Source organism: Cucurbita pepo, chromosome 17 (genome assembly GCF_057944985.1).
Source record: "Cucurbita pepo subsp. pepo isolate OVF chromosome 17, ASM5794498v1, whole genome shotgun sequence".
Classification (NCBI taxonomy): domain Eukaryota; kingdom Viridiplantae; phylum Streptophyta; class Magnoliopsida; order Cucurbitales; family Cucurbitaceae; genus Cucurbita; species Cucurbita pepo.
The window spans coordinates 9,856,674-9,871,111 of record NC_141814.1 but is presented as its reverse complement, the minus strand read 5'-3'; the positions used below and the strand labels follow the sequence as shown (position 1 = coordinate 9,871,111).

General features: G+C 36.0%; 1 long non-coding RNA gene across 2 annotated transcripts; it reads right to left on the bottom strand.

Moving 5' to 3' along the window:
- Positions 1-8,729: 8,729 nt before the first annotated feature.
- Positions 8,730-10,336, bottom strand: LOC147787577 (uncharacterized). 2 transcript variants are annotated; one of them, XR_015413539.1, is made up of 2 exons: positions 9,560-10,336; positions 8,730-9,433 (listed from the first exon to the last, which is right to left on the bottom strand). It is a non-coding gene; the product is annotated as an uncharacterized LOC147787577 (long non-coding RNA). The 2 variants fall into 2 exon arrangements; XR_015413538.1 differs by having other exon boundaries at positions 10,118-10,336.
- Between the last annotated feature and the right edge of the window lie 4,102 nt (positions 10,337-14,438).

Here is a 14,438-nt window from a genome sequence, read left to right as displayed (position 1 = left end):
AGATCATAAATGAGTCTCATAAGAAATTTCTTTAACATTTGGGATCTTTAGAATCTTAAAAACATTTTAGAATTCTTATAAGGGTATGTTAGTCATTTACCAACTCAAATCTTGGTTTAAATCCTCAAATATTCCAATGGTCTTGTAATTTTGTATAATTCCTTTAAACCATGACATAAGGTTCTTCATCGAAGTCATGCAATTTAGAAGTCACTTTGGTCATAAGTCAGTGGTACATAATTATAGGGGCATTTTGGTTATTTTACACCTACCCTTGGTTCAGTCCCTTCTTATAATCTAATGATTACTAAATTTCATACGTAACCTTATCATGTCATACTAAGCCTTCTCCTAAACTTTCATGAGCAACAATCCATTTAGTGGATTTGTAGCTTAGTGAAATCAACATTCATGTAGGCATTGCCTAATGTTGGAAAACCTTAATCTTAATTCCAACATTCTCACTTTCTTCAAGATGATTGCTTTCTTCCATCAACTAGACCAATAGTTTAATCACTTTCATGATTACATGCTTCTCCAAATCAAACTCTAAACCTCATTCTAACAATTTTTTTTCTTCCTATAACCATACCAATTAGTATCACAACCAGAGGATTGTTTCTTCCCACTCTTTTGTGATACTAAGAAGGAAGTTTAACAAAATTTTCTTCTAAAAACGGGTATTACATAATCATATTGGATATCCTTACATATAATAAAACTTAGAATGCTTAAAAATCCAGTTTCAAATATGAATCTTGAAATTTAATACGGTATTACCTCTTAAACACCTTTGTATGGCTAGGAAAAATCCGTGGTGGTTTCTCCACTCATATGGTTTCCTAAGTTCAAGACATCTGGAAAATTTTATACGACAGTCAATCTCCATAAATACTTATAGAACTTTGACCATGATCATAAGGTTTTATCCAACCATGGCTCATTAACTTTAAATCAACTCACAACCACCACACCTTAGTCATTCTCAAACATAGCCTAAATTCAAAATAGAGATCAATTGCCCACGAATTGGAGAAAATATTTATTGTAGAAATTTTATAAAACTCAATCTCAAATTCACGGCAATTTAGAAGTTTTAATGTCGGTTTAAGCTCCTCCCTTTATAAAGCCTGAAGTAGGGGTTTTCTTTTGGAGCAAGAATTGAGCTAAGTCGAGCCTTCAATCGTTAGTTGTTATAGCCTCTTAGATTTTGGGTTTCTAAATCTCGGATTTCTTACAAATTTGAGAGCCATAGTCAACCATTTTTCTTCCAACTTGCTTCTACACCTTCTAAATGAGATTATCCACAAGTTTGGTGATGAAATAAAGTGTTGAAGGTGCCTCAAACACAGCTTCCAAATTTTGTCCACCTTTAAAGAAAGAAGGTTGAAGCTCGAACGTTAAATCTGAGCCTACACGCAAGTTTGTCAAGAGAAACATATCTTGATCGATTTTTGCACCTCCAAGGAATATTTTCATAGAAGACCACGAAGGTTAACAAGACTCAGAACATGTCCTATTGAAGAAAATTATTTTCGTGTAAAATTTGGGGGTAAGGATCGAAATCTTACATACAATTCATTTTCTTCAAAATTGAGTCTTCCTACACGCAAGTCTTCCTTTAGCTTTGACCATATGCAACTAAAATTATTTATGCGAATAGGTGTAATAACAATATATAATGTTAAGATTTGGATAGATAATTTCAATGGATTAAAACCTATATTTTTTTAGTACCCAAGTGGTTAATCCTTTACCTATACTCTTCCATTCACTACTTATAGTCCTATAGGTTCGAATTCTTTGTATTTTTATTTTTATTTTATTATTATTATTATTATTATTATTATTATTATTTTTTGTAGGTTGGGTAGAAATATATTGGGAAAGTGGATGATTAGATGTTGTATACTAGATTTGTGAAAACTATTGGGTACTAATTTATGTTATCCAATCGCGAAAAAATGTATTAAAATAAATCTCATCTGGTCACTTATAACAACAAAAAGGATAAGATAAGATATTTATTCACATAATTCCTATTTATTAAATGTATTACTCATCAATAAAAATGGGTAGAGTAGGTTCTAGGAAAAGAAAAATAATTAAAGCAAATGAAAAACAGTTGATGTTATTTCCAAGTTAGAATGTAGGCTCAATGGTAGTCGATGTACTGTATGCAAAGTTTTCACTTTCCTTTCAACTCCAGTATGAAACCATTGAGTTAGGCATGAGGTTGGTTAGGGATGTGTCACTTGATAGTTTGTTTGATTGCTCTACGGAATGGCTTTGTCCTATAGGAGGGCGTTGATCATACAGGTTATCATTGATTTCCATGGTAGCATGTAGAAGGTCGTGGGTTCAACTCCCACTACGATCGGCTAAAATGTTAGACCTTCATTTGGAGAACACATATCCTCACTAAAGTCTCTTTATGCATTCATAAAAATGTAAATATTATCTAATTAATTCTATAACAAAACTTGTAAATCATCTAGTATCGTGATGTAGTTGGTTATCACGTTATCGTGATGTAGTTGGTTATCACGTTATCGTGATGTAGTTGGTTATCACGTTATCGTGATGTAGTTGGTTATGTAGTTAGTCTAACGCATTATAGGTGTTTACCGTTAGTCTAACACATTAAATAGGACCCTTAGCCTAAGCCTGCAACACACATCCATTACCTACGTGCCTGCAACTTGAAAACAACCCACGCTCAACCTGTTATGCCCCAACATTCGTTTCAACTAGATCTACAGCATCCTAGCAGCCAAGCACCTATGCTCGACCCAAAGGTGCCTACAACAACAATAATTGGAGAAGTTTAGAGGAACGCGAGTAGTTAGGAAAAACGTCGTCTAAGCCCTACCAAGTAAGTGGCGTATACAAGTTAGAAAAAATACCGGCTAAGACTAACCAAGTAAGCAGCCCTATATAATTGTGTTTATGATGACACGTGTTGTGGTGTTACATATGATATGATATGATATGATATGATATGAGACTTTTATGATATGATATGATATGAGACTTTTATGATATGATATGATATGATATGATATGAGACTTTTATGATATGATATGATATGATATGAAATGAAATGATATGAGACTTTTATGATATGATATGAGACTTTTATGATATGATATGATATGATATGATATGAGACTTTTATGATATGATATGATATGAGACTTTTATGATATGATATGATATGAGACTTTTATGATATGAGACTTTTATGTTGTATTGAGTGCATTAATATGTTTATGATATGAGATTGTTATGAGATTGTTATGTTGTATTGAGTGCATTAATTTGTTTAAGATTTGGATTATCTTGTTGATCGAATATCTCAAGGCAAGAACATTGTTTGAGATTCGAATCACTCGACAAACAAGATTGATTATGTCTAGCTTGAATGATTCTTGTTGATCAAATATCTCAACGCAAGAACACTTGTTTGAGATTCGAATCACTCCACAAGCAAGATTGATCATGTCAAGCTTGAATGATTCTACATGCAACCTAAACTACATAGAATTGCAAAGAAACTTAGCCATTGGCGAAAGAAGAGCACAAATGCATCTTTTACTATATTTTTCAAGTCTTCTTACAAATACAACATACATGGCTTTATATAGCCTCAAAATGAAACTAGTAAAGGCATTCCAAGAGTTGTAACATTCATACTTAATGGCCATAATTAACCATTATGTAATTGTAACCTAAATAAATAAAAAGTCTTAAAATACATTAATGAAATACAATAACTCTAAATTGTAATCCACCCAAAATTTATAACATGAAACTTCATTCTTCTTCAATGTGGCATGAATTGAAATATCTTTTGATAATTTCAACAATATTTTTTTTCATATCTTCATTGAAGTATATTGTATGATTGATGTGTTTTGGTTCATATCAATGTGCATGATGAGAATTGTTATGTCTGGAAGCATGAAAACATTATGATATGGCGTATGTGTCTAATATGAATGATATCATATGATTGACATGCATAACGATGATCTAGCATGAAATACAACCCTTATATGATATTGATATGAATCCAACAACTGATCACTTCCATGTACCGGAATGAGCAATTACAAGAAGCAATACAAAGAAGATTCAAGTATCAAATCAAGAAAATAATGGAGTGAGTGACATTGGAAAGTGATTAGAAGACTTGTCATTGGTAGTTGATTTACCAATTAAGACAATTTATGAATGCCTTATTTGCTTCAATTTGTATTTAATAGCATTTATTAGTGATTTGTAGTTGGTGGTTGAACTTTATTATGGTAGGGTTATCTTGTTGAATACAAACAAAACCTTTGTGTTTTCTTGATACCTTTTTGGTGTTATTCTTTTTCAAGCCTTGCTTTAGGTTTGATGTTTAAACTGATTCATTGAATTAGTTTTGATCAAGCTAATTATGGAGTGAATTGTCTTGGTATCTAAGAGTGACCATCATAGATTCCAAGTTCGATCTAAGAGTCATTCATCTTCTAACCAGCTCTTGGTTGGAATCAATCCGTTAAGTTAGCTTTCTCTGTGAACGTTTTGCAAAGATTCTAGAAGGACCTCTAACTTTGCAAAAATCTAGCATTGTTGGTGTTTATCATTTGGTATCAGAGCATTTGGTCGACGTTCTTTGGCCGCTCTAGAGGTGAAATATCTTTACAGTTATTTTTTTTTTTTGTCTCTCTCTGATTATCAAGAAAAAAAAATAAAAGAAAAAAAAAATCAGTAGAAAAAAAAAATCGATAGTTCTGAGGAATATATATATATATATATATATATATATATATATTCAGTTCTTATCATTTATTTGAGTTTGTTCAAAATTTTCAAGTTTTTGATCCTTGAGATACTAGTCATAGCTTGTTAGAGTTGATCGTTGAATTGGTTATAATCAAGCTTAAACCAAGATTGTACCAAAAAAAAAAAAAAAAAAAAGCCAGCCTTTACATTCTTGACCTAGTACCAAAAGTCTACCTTTGAGTGTTAATCACGAGTGTCCTTGAGTGAAATTTTTGTGAGAAGTGCGGAGAGGTCCCTTGATAACAAAATGTCACATAATGGAGAAGAAGTACCACTAGTACCAGATCTTAATACAACCATTCTTCAAGCAATTCAAGGTATGATGGAATGATGATGGAAGATAGACAAGAAAGAAGGGCGCAACAACAAAGACAAGAACGAACATTACAAGAAGATGAAGGTATAGTAGTACAAGAAAGATAAGTTGAAGGAAGATGGAGAGGAAGAAATAACCATGCAACTATTATGCAACCTAGAAGGATGGAAAGAGTACATGAAGATAGAGATGGGGGAGTTAAACTCAAAATCCCACCCTTTTGTGGAACGGCAGATTCTGAGGCATACTTGCAATGGGAAAGAAAGATAGAGCATGTATTTGATTGCAACACCTATAGTGCAAATAAGAAGATGAGACTTGCTATTGCTGAATTTACCAATCATGCCGGTGATTGGTACCAACATCTCAAATCCGAGAGAAGAAGAAAAGAGGAGGATCCAATAGAGACTTGGGAAGAACTTAAAGAAGCCATGAGAAAAATGTATGTTCCAAAACATTTGAAAGAAATTTGAAAACTAAATTGCAAGGTTTGAAGCAAGGAACAAAAAGTGTGGCGGAATATTATCAAGAGATGGAGACTATGATGGAAAGAGCAAATGTTAGAGGAGAAGAAGAAGATACCATGTCTAGATTCCTTGGAGGTTTGAATCGAGAAATTGCTCATCTTGTTGATAGAAATCCACCACCATATCTGGAAGACATGTATCATTATGCTCTCAAAATTGAAGACAATTGAAGGAAGAAAAAGAGCATTAAAAAAGGTACACATCACGAACTAACACCTTTTCAAATTCTAAAACTTGGAACAATGATAGTTTTGTGAATAAAATGAATCATTGTCACCAAAAGAAAAGTTTATGGCTGCTAAAAGAGTGGAGGCTGAGAGTTCCAATTGTAAAAAGAATGAAGCTTCAAACATGGTAAAGGAGAAGTCTAGTTCTATTCAATGTTGGAAGTGCAAAGGGTTTGGACACATGAGCAAAGAGTGTGTTAATAAAAAAGTTATGGTGATAAGGAATGGTATACTTGATTCAGATGATGAATGTGAGGATCATGATTCATAGCTTGTGGAAGAAATCGCAGCATATGGTGATGAGTATGTTGAAGAAGGTAGTTCCATATCTTTGATCACAAGAAGGGTACTCAATGTTCAAATCAAGGAAGAAAAATTTGAAGATCAAAGGAAAAACTTGTTCTACACAAGATGTTTGATCAAAGGAAACCCACGCAGCTTGGTGATTGATAGTGGAAGTTGCACAAATGTGGTAAGCAACTTCCTTGTAAAAAGACTTCAACTTTCTGTTCATCTACATCCAAAACCATACAAATTTTAATGGTTGACAAACGAAAAAGAAATTAAGGTGAACTCCCAAGCTCTTATTTCTTTTACTCTTGGAAGATATAAAGATGAATTCCTTTGTGATGGTTTACCAATGCATGTGGGGGCACCTTGTTCGACCGACCTTGGCAATATGATAGAAAGGTAACATTTGATGGTTTGATGAACAAGTATACTTTTACTTTGTGTGGGAAGAAATTTACTTTACTTTCATTGTCTCCATATGAAGTACATTGTGACCAATTAAAATTAGAGAAAAAAAAAAAAAAAGAATATGAAGAACAACAATAATGTAGAGAAGAAACTAAGGTAAAAGAGAGAGATAAGAGTGAAAAAAAAAAAAGAGAGAAAATGAGGGGCAAAGGATGAGTGAAAACCAAGAAAGGAAAAAAAAAAGGTGAAAAAAAAATATATTAGTAGAGAAAGAAAAAAAAAAACAATATTCAGTTCTTGTCCGGAAAGAACGAAGAATTTGATTTGAGGACAAATTCTTTTAAAGAAAGGGGGATAATATGAATCCAACAACTGATCACTTCCATGTACCAGAACGAGCAATTACAAGAAGCAATACAAAGAAGATTCAAGTATCAAATCAAGAAAATAATGGAGTAAGTGACATTGGAAAGTGATTAAAAGACTTGCCATTGGTAGTTGAATTACCAATTAATTTATGAATGCCTTATTTCCTTCGATTTGTATTTAATAGCATTTATTAGTGATTTGTAGTTGGTGGTTGAACTTTATTATGTTAGGGTTATCTTGTGGGCCTATTTAAAGGCATGTAATATTCATGTTTGTGATGAATTGTTGAATACGAACAAAACCTTTGTGTTTTCTTGATACCTCTTAGTGTTATTCTTTTTCAAACCTTGCTTTAGGTTTGATGTTTAAACCGATTCATTGAATTAGTTTTGATCAAGCTAATTCTGGAGTGAATTGTCTTGGTATCTAAGAGTGACCATCATAGATTCCAAGTTCGATCTAAGAGTCATTCATCTTCTAACTAGCTCTTGGTTGGAATCAATCTGTTAAGTTAGCTTTCTCTATGAATGTTTTGCAAGGATTCTAGAAGGACCTCTAGCTTTGCAAAAATCTGGCATTGTTGGCGCTTATCAGATATGTTAAGATATGATATGTTGAAGGAATGAAATAATATGATTGACATGCAAAACGCGAACTATGTGTCTAATATGAAACATTAGGATATGACATATGTGTATAATGTCTCTAATATGAACGATATGATATGGTATGGTATATGCGTCCGTACTCATCATTATGGAAAAGTATCTTGATTCGACCAAATAGAGCACAAAGACAACGAGTTCAGTCGAACATCATAACGAGTCTAAGGGCGGAGTCAAGCTTGAAAGGAATGGGCGTAGACTTAATAATGAACACCGCTTCTCGATATGAAATTAATGACTTAAAAGACAAATGGTAAACACTCAGTTATGCATTAGGTCCACATACTTTCCATCACCATATGATTAGTAGGAATTCAAACACAAAAGTATAAAAATATATATTTATATTAAATTATAGGCATAAAATTTTAAAAATGGCTGCATAGCGCAATGGATTAGTGCGTCTAATTTGGGATCAAAAGGTTAAGGTTGTGGAAAGGGTACAAACATCATTTTCCCACGTTGTATAGTTGTCACTGGTAAGTAGTCAAATTTTTAGGGGCCAATATTAAGATTAAAGAGCTCGACGCACTACTCAAAATAATAATGAAAACATTCAAAGATGTAAAGACTATTCAATCAATTCTAAATTTTTTTTTAAAAAAAGTGGGGATTTGAATTTCTAATTTTATCTTTCTTTTTACTCGTGCTCCGAATTTTATAATATTATATCATAATATAGAACAAAACTTGTAAATCATCTGGTGTCATGATGTAGTTGGTTATCACGTCAGTCTAACACGGTAACGAATCCGAATTTTTTAAAAAAAAATTCAGTCTCCGGAAATTTCGTCACACACATGAAAGTCGTGTTCCCCCAACCCCTCACAATGCTCCCTGGACCTTCAACCATCACCACACAAACGTCAGCAACCACTCCAAGACACTCAGACCACCTGCAACGAAGAAGAGAGTGAGAGAGAGAGGGAATTATCGAGAACGTCGACAAGTTCCAAAAATGAAACCCACGACCTTACACCGTCAGATCCGACATCAAAATGCTTGAAACACGTCGTGAAGAGAAGGTCAACCGTCTAGGACATGTTCCACGCTGTATTTTTGTCGTTGTCATCATGAAAAATGAGATCAAAATTGAGTTTAAAAAATATCGAAGATCCGTCATTACAGGTGGCTACAAGCCACAAAAATTCATGGAAGAGAAGTGGAGAGGTCCATAGAGAGATAGGGAGAGAAAATGGAAAAGAAAAGGCGGGTCCATAGGGAGAGAAAAGGCGTCAGAAACGTAGTAGAGAGGAGAGAGAAAATCATGCAAGGAGTTGAGCGAAGAAGAAAAGGTCCGTCGGATCTAGGTTGGACTTGATCCTAACTCGATTCCCAGCAGGTAAGCCCGACCCAAAATTCGTTGGCCTAGTAGCCAGAGGCTGGTCAAGCCTGCGACCCGCGTACGACCTGCGCCCGCTCTACAACCCAAAACAAACCTATAAACCCGAGGCCCAATCCCAACTCAACCCAAAACCTAACAATCAACCTAGTAGCCCAAACTCATCTGTGGCCCAGCCTGCGAAGCGAAGCCCAGCGGCGCACCTGCAGCCGACGAGCCGCGAGCCAACAAGAAACGCGATCCAAACAAGAACTTCAACTCGCGCCTCAACCTTGTTTGCGTTGTCGTGTCCCGCTCAAATGTCTGCGTTGTCGTGTCCCGCTCAGATGTCGGCACATGTCAAGCTGCAGTGGAAGCAGCCCTTCAGATTGAGCGGATTGGATGGGACAGCGGCGGCTATTCGGCTCGATTTTCCAATTTTTGCTTGATTTCCACCGTTTCGATTGTCTCGAACCTATTTTCGACCTCGATTAAGGTAACTGAGGTCGTTTTAGAGTCGTATTTCACATTATTAATTTGATTTTTAATTTAATTGTGAAATACTAACAGAAAGTGACGAATAGTGTAATAGGAAACAAACCTTGGCGACCTTTGGAGCAGTGAGGAACAAGATCTTACGTTTAGCGTAATTAGGGTGAACTCTAACTAAGGTTAACCAGGTAAGTGACCTTACTATAAGATAAGCTAAAAATTGTATGTGTTATAATTATGATGTATGAGTTGTATCGTAGGATGCTGTATACTAGTATATGATAATGTATGAGTATATGGTGATGTATGAGTTATGATGCTTGATGACGTGCGTAATATATATATTTCGATGAATGACGTACTTGATATGCTTGATGCAGTTTATTGCAATATGATGATTATGATGATTGCATGACGTTTGCTTTAATATGTTGATATTTTTCATATTAAGCATGATATATGATGACGAGTCTCATATTGCATCATGTCGATAGACCGACATAGGACACAACCCTAAGAGCATGAAAATGATATTAATATAAATATTCAATGAGCATGTGTTACTTAATGTAACAAAGAGATGAGACTAGAGGGTTGTGTCATTAGAGATTATAAGATGGAAACTAGAGGCCTCATGCATGTTGTTTGTTCATAAGCATAAGGATACTTCCTTAGAGACGATGAGTGTGGATGCGCATGGTATGATAATAAGGGTATTCATGGAGAGCATGACATCAAGGGGTTCCATTGACCTCCAAACGTCGCTATAGATTAACTTAATTAGAGAGGGTCCAGGGGTGTGCGAGCCCCCTGGAGATTCACAATTGCACGTGTGGGTCGTGTGTAGGGAAGTACTATACATCCATATTAGTTCGAGACTGGAGGCCACCCCTAAAGAAAAGAGATAGGTCCGAAGAGCATGATTGCATGTGTTTATTAGGTTTTGACAGAAAAATAACTAAGTCAGAAACATAAACAATTAAAGTTTGAAGTCATCGTATTATTGAATACTGAACTTGGCTTTTATAGCTTTACAAATATCCAGAAATAGCAACTAACTACACATGTTCCAAAATAGTTAAACTAAATACCTAAAAATACTTTAACTATAAAATAGAAACCATCTTTATTTAACTATTTTTACATAATCAAATTCTTCTAACAATCCCTCCCTTGAACTTATTCTTCCTTGTCAAGAATTTATTCATGCAAGTTTTGAAATGTTTCTAATTTTAGAGACTTTGTCAACAAATCAGCATGTTGATTTCAGGTACCACAAATAATAAATTAACGGTTCCTTCTTTTGTAAGATCTCTAAGAAAATGAAATCTTACTCTTATGTGTTTGGAACGTCTATGTAGAACTGAATTTTTGGATAGTTTAATAGTTAAAGTATTATCACACATTAGCTATGTTTCTTCTATTTGAGAGTGACTATTCTCTTTGAGTATCTTCCTCATCCAAACAGCTTGACATGGCACAGACACTAGCAGCAACAAACTCAAATTATGTGGTTGATAAGGTGACCATAGGTTGCTTATGAGAAGACCAAGCTACTGCTCCTTCACTCATCATAAACACATAGCCTGAAGTACTCTTGCTATCTTCCATGTCTCTGGCATAGTCACTATCAGCAAATCCAATTAAATCACTAACTCCTCCCTTTTTATAAAATACACCATAATCTACCGTACCTTTCAAGTACCTTAAAACCCTTTTAGTTGCTGCAAAATGTTGTTGTGTTGGACATATCATAAAACGACTAATCAAACTTACAACAAACATGAGATTAGGACAAGTAGCTGTGGGATACATCAGACTTCCCCTATTTGTTTATACAACGTTATATCTACTTTTGCACCATTTTCATCTTTGCCAATTTTCTCTTAGGGAACAATGGGATTACAAACAAAATTGTAAATTTATATGCTAAATCGATTTAAAACTTACGCAGCATACTTTTTTTTTTACATATAAAAATATCATCTAATCTTACCTCTATTCTAAGAAAAAATCTCATCTGACCTAAGTCAGTCATATCAATTTTTTTTTTCATGGAACATTTAGACTCCTCCAATAATTCTTCATCGTCTCCACTAAATAAAAGATCATCAACATAAATGCTTACAATAAGAATGTTACCTCCCTTCCTCTTGATGAAGAGTGTCTGCTCACTGGAACTACTTTTGAATCCTAGTAGGATTCTATTCAACTAAACCAGGTTCCATTTGATTTCTTCCTCCATAGCCAATCTCAATTTTGGGCTTTTGACAACTTCCTCAAAATTCACAGGATCTGAAATCATCAACAATGCCATATTTTCTTCATCCTCCTCATACAAGCCTTCACCATAAATATAATCTACAAACCATACATGTGGAAGTCGATTTCTCCCCTCCCTTATTGTCAAATATGGTGCAATAGCTGCTGAAAAATTGTTTTAAGCAACTGGTTCAATTGTTTCAGCAACCTGTTCGGTCGTTTCTTCTGTGATTTCCCCTTCTTCGTTTTTAGCAACTGATTCAATTGTTTGAGCAGCTAGTTCAGTTGTTTCCTCCGTGATTTCTCCTTCTTATCAATTTCAATATTTGTCCCCCGTCCAATTTTGTTTCACCTTAAAAAAAATTTCAACCCCATTCACGGTCTTCTTCGAAAGCTGCATTACGACTTACTATAATATTATTTGTAGTTGGATCAAACATTCTATAGCCTTTGGATTCGTTTCTAACTCAAAATAAAACACATGTTACACTTTATTTTCAAGTTTGCTTCTCTTGGCACCTAGAATATGAACATGTCCCACACATCCAAAAACTCTTAAATAATCTACTAATACAACGCTCCAAGCCTCTTCTCGCCAGAGTGGGTGATTTAATCAAAATGTGAATCGTCCACCTGTCCACCTGACTGCTTCAGGCAATAAATTTTTAGGCACTTTCTTCTCTGTCAGCATAGCTCTTACCAAGTTCAAAACAGTGCGATTTTCGCGTTCGGCCACTCCATTTTGTTGTGGGATATAGGCTGTGGTCAATTGTCTTTTCACTCCATGTTGTTTTAAAAAATGGTTGAATTCTGCACAGTTGAATTCTCCTCCTCTATTTGTCCTTAAACATTTTATAGGCATTCCAATTTCCTTTTCCATCATTGTTTTGAAACATTTGAAATCACAAAATGTTTCTAATTTTTCTACAAGAAATAACTCCATGTCTTCCTTGAAAAATCATCTATAAAGCACACAAAGTACTTTTTCTAGCCACTTGAAGCTGGTGAAATTGAACCACATAAATCTGTATGAACAAGACCCAATTTTTCCGTTTCTCTCCATTTACCCATTTTTTGAAATGGAATCCAATGTTGCTTGCCTTTCACACATGCCTCACAGGTGGTGTTTGGAGCTACAATTTGCGGCAGGCCTTTCACCATATTTTTGTGTTTCAAGGTGCACAAGCCTTTGTAGCCGAGATGACCATAACGATGGTGCCAAAGGGTTCACTGATCCGTATTTGAAACTTGGAGGCATCTTCCTTCATTTTTTGTGGTAGATGGTTCATTACGCAAAATAAACAGCCGATTTGTGCTCATAATTGACTCTGCTATTTTCCTTTTTGTGGATGATAAATGTTACATACACCATCTTTGAACAACATTACTACTTCTTTTCATGTAGTTGTCCTACGCTCAAGAGATTATTTTTGAGTTCAGGTACCCAATAAACATTACTAATAGTGTAACGAACCCCATGCAAAGTTAATTTTACTGCACTCGTTCCCGTAGCTTTCATACTTATATTATTTCCAAGCTTGACAATTTGGGAAAATGTCTTGTCTAAGCTTGAAAACATACCTTCACTTGCACACTATAGCCGATCAACTCAAGCTTCTCCTTTCCTCTCCCTGCGTAGTATCTCACACCCCAGCCTCTGGTCAGGGTGTGCGTTTACCAGATAGCGCAAGCTCTCAACAATGCTGCGGTAATTGGTGGAGTCGACTACTGTTGTAGTGTCGACTTTCCTCAGTTGGAGTCGGGCTTCCATTGGTGTCCTTGTAGGGTTACTGTTCGCTAGCCCAGCTGTGTCCAATAGCTTCTTTGCGTACGCTCTTGACAGATGGTGATACCAGCAGTACTCTGTTGCACTTCGAGGCCGAGGTAGAAGCTGAGCACGCCGAGATCGCTCATCTTGAAGTTCTTTGATATCTCCCTCTTGAATCTTTCGAGGACTTCCATGTCGCCTCCAGTGATTATGAGGTCGTCAACGTAAACTCCCATGATTAGTCGTTGCTCGCCGTGGCCGTGCGTTTAAACTTCAGCGACAGTAGGGTAATGTCGAGCTTTGCATTCCAGGCTCGTGATGCTTGTCGAATCCCATAGAATGCCTTGTGCAGTCGCAATACCTTGCTAGAGTTGTCGTTGTCCAGGAAGCCTGGTGGTTGTCGGACATAGATGGTCTCCGTCAGCTTTCCGTTGAGGAATGCGTACTTCACGTCCATGTGGTGGACCTCTTAGGAATGATGTGCCGCGATTGCCAGCAAATAGGTACTCCACTGTGAATTGATTTGGGTTTTGGTCTGCCTCGGTCACGTCGTTCCATTGGGTCTGATTCGACGTTCCACCACCCCATTCTGCTGAGTAGGGTGCCGTTAGGTGTCGCTGCATGGTGAATTCTCTGCCTCACTTTTCACTTGTAGTAGGATCAGCCACATCGCACAGCTTATTTACACATTCGATTGTGCTAGCAAACCATGTCGCCGAACTTCACCGTCCCATGAATCCCTGAGTCTAGCTCGGAGAATGCAAACCTTGCCCCTTGGTCACATATGGTTTGATCCCCTTTATTCCCGCGCGCGCCCACGAGATTACCACGGCTTCTTGCTACCTTTACCGCCGTTGAAAACGTTACTCTCGCGGAGCTTCAGGCGTGCAAGCCATTCTTCCTGAGTGAGGAAGAAGAGTGGTGGATGTTGTTGGCGAGCCCCGTGATCCACATTGAA